Source organism: Ochlerotatus camptorhynchus, unplaced genomic scaffold, assembly GCF_037179485.1.
Source record: "Ochlerotatus camptorhynchus isolate MF236.1 unplaced genomic scaffold, CSIRO-AGI_Acam_v1.1 ptg000458l, whole genome shotgun sequence".
Lineage (NCBI taxonomy): Eukaryota > Metazoa > Arthropoda > Insecta > Diptera > Culicidae > Ochlerotatus > Ochlerotatus camptorhynchus.
In genome coordinates this window covers 17,461-25,730 of record NW_027040944.1, presented here as the reverse complement: position 1 = coordinate 25,730, position 8,270 = coordinate 17,461, and the positions used below count along the sequence as shown (strand labels likewise).

General features: G+C 36.1%; 1 pseudogene; it reads right to left on the bottom strand.

Annotated features, from left to right (window-relative positions):
- Positions 1 to 2,945: 2,945 nt before the first annotated feature.
- On the bottom strand, positions 2,946 to 3,861 carry LOC135712150 (uncharacterized; annotated as a pseudogene).
- Between the last annotated feature and the right edge of the window lie 4,409 nt (positions 3,862 to 8,270).

The following is an 8,270-nucleotide window of genomic DNA, read 5'->3' as shown; positions in this document are numbered from 1 at the left end:
GACCCTATTAACTTTCATCATCTCGTCTGTTTGTAAACACTTCTTCGTTTCCAATTTTTTACCATAACAAGAGACCGAACGTGGATTCATCAGGAAAAAAGTGGAGAAACCTTTTGAAAAGTGAGAGTGAATAAATATCGTTTAATAGTACCTGAAACCAATTCTCGAAACAAAATCCGAGCTACAGTATCTGACAGGTGTAGCAGTAAGATTAATATACAAAGACGCAGTGATGAACTTTTGACGCAACCAGAATTGTTATTTTCAACTGCTGGCCGAAATGAGTGGAAACCAGCGGACGAACAGGAATCGCATCACAGTGAATCCGAAGGGAACATGGGATACAATGATCCCATTCTTAACCATTCATTGGAGTTAGTTAGTCAAAACAACATGTTTGATCAAGTGTTTGATATTATTGCAACAGCTGATGATGAGGATTACAAAGAGCCGGAACTTGAGACGGATCTTGAGACGTTTTTAAGGAATTGGGGCATAGAATATAGAATTCCGCATCGAGCTTTGAAACCTTTATCCAGAAGCTGATCGAACACCATCCGCAATTGCCTGTTGATCCGAGAAAACTTCTAAAAACTCCACGTTCCAAGCCTGTTATTCATGCGATTGATGGTGGCCACTACTGGCATCAGAGGTATGATCCATGCACCTTTATGTATATAAAAGCATAACTCATATCTTCTTTCAAATTTTAGAACATTGCTTGCGTTTAAACTATGGTAATATGACAGCATCATGTACAGCATCTTTTTTTTTTTTTTTCCTTTGTTAGAGAGATTTTTAGCCTAAGGCTAGTTCATCTCTTCTGTACAGCATCGACCAATATCAATATTGACGGGCTTCCTTTATTCAACAACGGGACTGCACAGGTGTGGCCAATTCTTTTTAACATATCTGAGAGGCCTGACATTCCACCCATGATAGCAGGAATTTTTCATGGAAACAACAAACCAAAAAAAAAGTTGAACAATTTTTGGATCCATTCGTGGAAGAACTTGTCCCAATCATAGAAAATGGATTAGTCATAAATAATCATACGTTGGTTGTCAAAATTGGTGCTTTAATATGTGATTTCCCCTGCAAGGGCCTTTGTAAAAGGTAATTGCTATTTATTTATTGCTCAAACTAAGTATTTTATAAAGTTTTTCTATGCAGGTGTTGCTAACTTTAATTCCTTCCATGGATGTATGAAGTGCTGTTCAGTTGGCGTACATTCGAAAGTGTTGCGAACTACAATTTTCTCTCAAAATGAATGCTAATTGTAGAACTGATCGTGATTTTCGTAACAAACTACACGGCAAGCACCACCAGGACTATAAAATAGGACAAGATAAAAAAATAGTTAGAATCCCTATTGAAACTCCTTTTTTGAAGTTACCCATCGATATGATACAGGATTTCATAGTGTCTGACTGTCTTCACCTACTCCATCTGGGAGTGATGAAAAAAACTACTTTTAACTTACAAAGATGGCCATAGTAATTTCGTCAAATGGTCTGGAGAAACCATAGAGAAAATTTCGGATTTGTTGGCACACGTTAAATTACCGATGGAAATCCACCGCTCAGTTCGTGGAATAAACCACATAAACCACTGGAAAGGTTCGGAGTACGGTTCATTCCTAAATGATATAGGTATAGTCGTTCTAAGACAATTTTTGGACGAAAAGCAATATAAAAACTTTACTTTTTGTGCTACCATGATCTGCACTACTGATTACTACCGACGCTTCCTACCAGTGGCAAAAATTTTATTCATTGATTTCGTTACGAATTATTATGAATGTTTTGGATCCGTAACGAGTAATATTCATAATTTATTACATGTGGTTGAAGAAGTTGAAAACAAAGGTTCTCTTCCATCTATTTCTACTTACCCTTTTGAAAATAATTTGTATCAAATTAAAAATATGAATCGATCTGGAAAGCTTCCTCTATCTCAAATTATCAATCGAATGGCGGAAAAAGATAGTCATTATTCTATAATATCTTCCGTTAGTCAGTATTTTCCATCATTCAAAGAACCGTCCAAAATTGATGAATCTAAATATTTGAAAGTTTTTCCAAACCCATATTGTACATTACGATCTAACTTCGCTGATAAGTGGTTTTTAACTAAGGAGCAAGAAATAGTCGCTATGGATTTCGCTAATGTTGAGGGCATTTATGGCAAGGAAATGATTAGACCAAAAACTCATCTTTTCGACGATCCTTTAGATTCTGTTTGTATGAACGTATTCAAAACTGACGATAACCTTACTTTCAAAAATCAACAGCTCTATTCGATAAGCAGTGTATTGTGCAAGTTTGTAGTTGTGACTATTGCCGATAAAACAGTATTTTTACCATTAATCCATACACTTCCATCATAGACATAGAAATGTAAAACATCAGGTTCCATGAATCAGAAGATATGCTATAAATATACCATTAACGTGCAATTAATGTCTGCGTAGTTTATGAATAGCCCCTAATATCTTAACTTAAACCCTTATACGAAAACTAAATAGGGGAAATGTGATATGATACGTTGCCCCATATGGTGAGCTTACTCACTTTTCCCCTACATCATTCAGTAGCATCACTTCTATCACCTAAAGGTTTACCATAAACGACTTACAAATTCCCAAAATTTACCTCGGTAACTCGATATCTTGCCTAACTCGATGGTCCCTTCAATATCGAGTTAGGGAGAGTTGACTGTACTTCCCATTATCCTGAGTCCTTTTCTTTTCAAAATTCTGTATTGTAAAATAATGTAAAGTGCATCTGGTAATTGGCTTTTTACCTGCCATTTATTTAACCTTTTGTTTATCAATTCATCTTTAACCTGAATAACTTAGAAAAAATGATAGCAGTTCAAATCCTGATAATGTCTTGCTGAATCCTCATTTAATCAAAACCCCTCGAAGGCTATACAGTACAATCTTAATAATTTTCCAATTCAGGAAAAACTGGATCTTCGATGATCAACTCGTTCATACTCTCGTTCATCTCTGGCCCTCGTAGTTGTCCTTGGTCGATTACCTCATCGAGGTATTCAACTTTGTGCTCAGAATGGTTGGGGAGAGCTTTGCGTCTGTTCCTGGCTGCCGGCAATATCAGCATCTTAGTATCATCCAAACGTAGTTTTGAATTTCTTAGGCACTGTTTCAGAAACTTATTACAGTCATTCTTAGTGACATCCTCATCTGAATTACGAATAACCCTGTAGAAAAGGTTTATGTACCTGTTATATTTGGAAAATGCAATTTTTCGCACCAACTGTTGGTTCTCATCAAACGTTTTGCTTATGCCAGTCCAGGAACAGTGGCGGAAAAATCTCCTATCAACAAAATAATCGATCATTTGCAGACAAACGGTACCTCCATCGTTTTTGAAGCGGTTTGTTCCGTGAATTTGTCCCATCGAACGAACCACTTTTTCGACATAGCAATCGTCCTTGCATAGCTCCTCAGAGGCTTCCAAGTCTTCCAAACTTTTGACCGGGTTCAGCGTCAACGTCAACTCGAGTGATTTTTCAGGTTCCTCTCCGGTTTGCTTTCTCTCCAATGCCGATGAAAGGGAATCGATTTTGGCATTTGCTTGTGCAAGAAGAAGCAAACATTTTCCTGTTGCCTTCCCATGTCGTCCATCTTGTTCTCCATAATTTCTAGCCTATGCTCGATCGATGATGCCGGCCCAAAAGCTTGGTAGTTGGAGCTCAAGCTGCTGCTGCTACTTACTGGATCTGGAAATTCAGGCTTTGGTATTTTCACAGCACTTTCACCTTCAGAAGCAGATGAGCTTAGCTGCCCTTCCGATCCAGAATCTTCAGGTGCATTCTCCACGACCTTCGCTTTCACTGCAGCTTTGTTTTTGCAATTTTAAACAATTGCGCTGCGTTTGGATGAACTGCAGCTTTTTCATTGAGATTTTTGGGCTTCAGAGGGCTGTGCTGCCTTTTAGACGAAGAATCTTCATTCCCAGTCTCCCTGGCGTTGTAGTTTTCAGCAGCGGGTTTCATTTTAGCCGCTTTAGCACACGATTTCACATTATTTGGCCGAACCTCGGGCTGAACCACGGCCTTTTTATTGGAGTTGCTGTGCTGCCGTTTCATTGCCTAAAATGAAAGAAACATTATTCGTGTATACAAAAATGTTACTAAACTTACTTGTTTGACCAAAACTATTTTTCTGACGATAAGTGCTAACAATTACATTTGACTTAACAATGCAAACCGGCGCTCTGACCAGAGCGGCAGAAAAAATGACAGATGCTTCGCGTTCTGCGTATCACATCAATGTTATGAATAACAGGTGCGGCAATGTGAGTTTGTTGTCTTTATTATTCTCCCGCTGTTCTTATGCAATGATGAGTGACGTCAAACTTTTCGTTACATAAGAACAACGGGAGAAAGATAGAGGCGACAAATTCACATTGCCGGACGTGGCATTAATATTGCATTATTGTATTGGAGAAGTAATGCTTCTTTTAAATGATGCATTTGCCAGGTGAAATTCCATTGCATTTACAGTTCAGATCATCATCGCGCCCGGCATTCATCGTCCTATCGTCAGAAATCTTGGTTCGAGTCCCGATTAAGGTAAAACTAATTTGTACATAATAAAATAACGTTGATATATTCCTCATTTAGATTCATACATAATTAATATGAATGAGATAAAATCTATAGAACATTGTACGGCTAACGTAATAATAATTATAACTAATGTAAAAACACATTATTTTTTATTTATTTTTTATTTCAAGCTCTATATTTACTTTTCATAATGCAATAAAACATTGCAAGCGAAACAGAAATTCAGCTTTTGAAAAAGTAATCTTGCCCTAAGTATACATGTTTTAGGATTTATATACAGCATATGCACTAGCTATACTTGATCAAAAGCATGTTAATGGCACATGCAGCAATAACACATTAGCAATGGCTGGCAAGAGGCTTGCAGATGTTACTTTAATTTGACAGTAGTAGGGCCCTTTTCGACTTTAAAACTGCATTAATTGCACATGTAAGATGAAACTGCTTTATATCATGTATCTTATACTATACTATAGAGCAAAATTAATGTATCTATATACAGCTTCGTGGTTACTTGGGTACTCCTTGCTTGAGATGGTAAATGATAAAAACAGACACTGCTACTCACAGTCTTTCAAAAAATTGCCCATTCAGCTCAATTTTAAGATACACTGTATATATGAGCAATAATAAAAACTATACATTTGAAACGAACTCACCAACTTTCGCTGTTTTATGACTCTTCTGTCCGATTTCCGTGTCCATTTATGAACTCATTGTCCTACTCTGCATTACTGCTACACAGAGAAAAATTCTGAATTTTAACTACCGCGTAAAATCTCCCCTCGTTTAATATTGAGCTACAGTTGTCATAAACAACGAAATGGTTTACAAGCTTGCATACAATATTGCTAATTTAAGTGATATTGCGCTTAAATTTACACGAAATATCGTGTAAATTTACGCCAAATGCAGCATTAATTTTGTGTGCACTATAACTCGCAGAAATTTACATTAATTTTTCAATCGATGTGGTAGCTACTAGTTTCCCGAAAGTCTCCCATGTTCTACGACATTGCGACGTTAATTTTCTTTGTCTGATGATCTTATAAACCCGTATGTTGCGTCTGGTAAAACTGTAACACCAATGCAGGAAATGGAGAGTGTCTCCCGGTATTTTCTTAACGAGCATCACTCCATTGTCGTATTGCATGTGCTCCATTTTTCAGCTCTGCTTTCACTTTTACTTTGGTGACTCCATGGTACCGGAAAATATATAGATATACTCGGTGATTGGCACTAAATTTCGAAACAGAGACCGACGTTAAATAAAGGAAAGAACTTGCTACATTACCAGCTTCGTGATCTTTGTGAAAACAGAATGTTTTTCGATAACAAGTTCTAAGTTTAAGGGTGGGGCAATATGTGCTGTGTTGCTTGGTAACTTTAAACAGCCATTGCCGTTTAAATAATGTTATCAGTTACGTAAAACAGGTAGTGGGAACCTTCTCAAAGTGTTCTAAATGCAATCTAAATGTATACTTACCGCAATAAAAAAAAAGAACGGATACCACATAAATGAATGCCTCCTACATAACATCTCGAGAAAAGCATAACGCTTACGAGGCGGCTAATTTTACCCCTACCTGTGGCGCATACTGCTTGCCTAGATGGAGGAAATTTCTTCGAAATCGTTATAAATACATTTCTTAGCAATGAAAACCTGTTATTCGTATTTTTTTTTAAACTTTGACTTCAGTGACAATAAGTTAAGAAAAACATTCACTGGCAAGCTAATGACAACATCCATTCCAGTTTATTTGAATGATGATATTGTATGCAGTAAATGCCAGTATAATAAAATTCAAATGTATGCACTTTTGTTGTTGTTGTTGTTGTTGATGAGTTTCTCATCAAAACAATAATTTCTTGATCAAATACTATCAAGATTTCTATCGATATCTATTAACGAAATGTTTTTACTGGACATCTGAAGACGCAAGTATCATTTTTACGCTGTTGATCATTTTTAACCGAATTACAATACGCCCACGCATTGTTCCACCCCTGTATATTCAAGAAATGCATCGATGTTTGGATTAAGTGGCAGGACACCTTTGATTTATTTAAAAATATAATCATATATTTTTAAATATCATCGAAAATATTTAAGTATTTTCAAACCTTTCAAGATAGATCTTTCTGTGTTAAAAAATGTTTGTTCTACGGATACTTTTGCTTTAAAGACTAAATCGAGAAAATGAAAACATCAAAATATACTTCGATATATTCAGTCAAGGTGTCCCACCTCTTGATTTGAATTTATTTATTAAAACTCGAATCACTTCAAGCGAATCATAAAAATGATTAAGCATTATCTAACTTAATCATTTTCCAAAGTGCTTCTTCGTGCTGGCTGTGTTTGAATTAGATTAGATTAGATAAGGTTAGATTTAAGCATCCAGCGTAAGTTTTTCGTCTACACCAAAAACTTCTTTGCTATTTTCAATTCTGCATTATGCCTTGAGCTGGGTTCCCGCAAAATTTCTTAAAGCTATATTGCTGTTTAATGGTTTCAATGCATCTAGTTCAATTTCAATAGGCATCAACTGACTAGCAGGATTCAGTGGGCAGCCTTTTTCACATACCGCATTCCGTAATTAAGCACATAATGATGTGAATGTAGACATAAATTTCTACATAATACAAAATTCACAAACTAATAGTATTAAAATCTGTAGCTATAAGGGCTTTATCATTCTATCATCATTAAAGGTATGTGATGAGATTTTTTAAGCTCGATAGGAAACGAACCTACACTCTCAAATGAGAATAAGGTATAGTAAGGTGGTTAGAGTGAACTGGAATCGAAAACAACCAGGAACATATAGAAATTAATTAAGAAATTGATTGTAATTTTTACATTTAATTTATGTAAATAAATATTCAAACATTGGTTTATTGAATATTTCTCTTAGAATTTTCAATTTCACCCCACAGCCTTGAACAGTTTTCTTAGACCAATACCAAGACCTAGATTCTGTTCAGTATTCCCTAGAAATTTTCTCCATGAAAATCGGAATTCTATGCAGAACTTTTTAGAAGTTCCCTCCGTACAATTCTTGTAATTGACTCTACGTTTATCTTTGTATTCTTGAACAATCTAGCAAAGATTTTGCTTGAATTTATTTCTATTACATTATTTATAGTTGCTGGGAGTATCCCAAGAAACCATGGCATTTAAAAATCAAAAAAATAATTATCCTAAAATTTTTGCAACTGATTTTCCCAGTGTCTTTGTTGTTTTTACCCAAATTTTCTTCAATTCTAGCACTGTTTTAATAGTTTTGGGATGGTTGCGAAGATCCGTTTTACTAATCGCCCATAATTTTTCAATTGGGTGAAGTTATGGTGAATTTGGTGGGTTCATATCTTTTGGCAGAAAATTATCTCCGTTGGCTCAGTGTCGGTACAACTCCAACACGTTTCGAACGTAGTGGAAGGATGCTAGATCAGGCCAAAACTGAGTTGATCCATTGTACTTCCTTATGAATGGCAAGAGACGCTTCTTAAGGCACTCTTCCGTGTCAATCGCCCCGTCGATTGTTCCGAAAGTGATGAAGGGAGGGCTTATTTCACCACATTCGCTTATCGCCTGCCCGAACTTCTTTGCAAATTTCGATAATTTCTTCTTTAGAACATCTTCCGGAACATCGAACTTAGACTTAGCA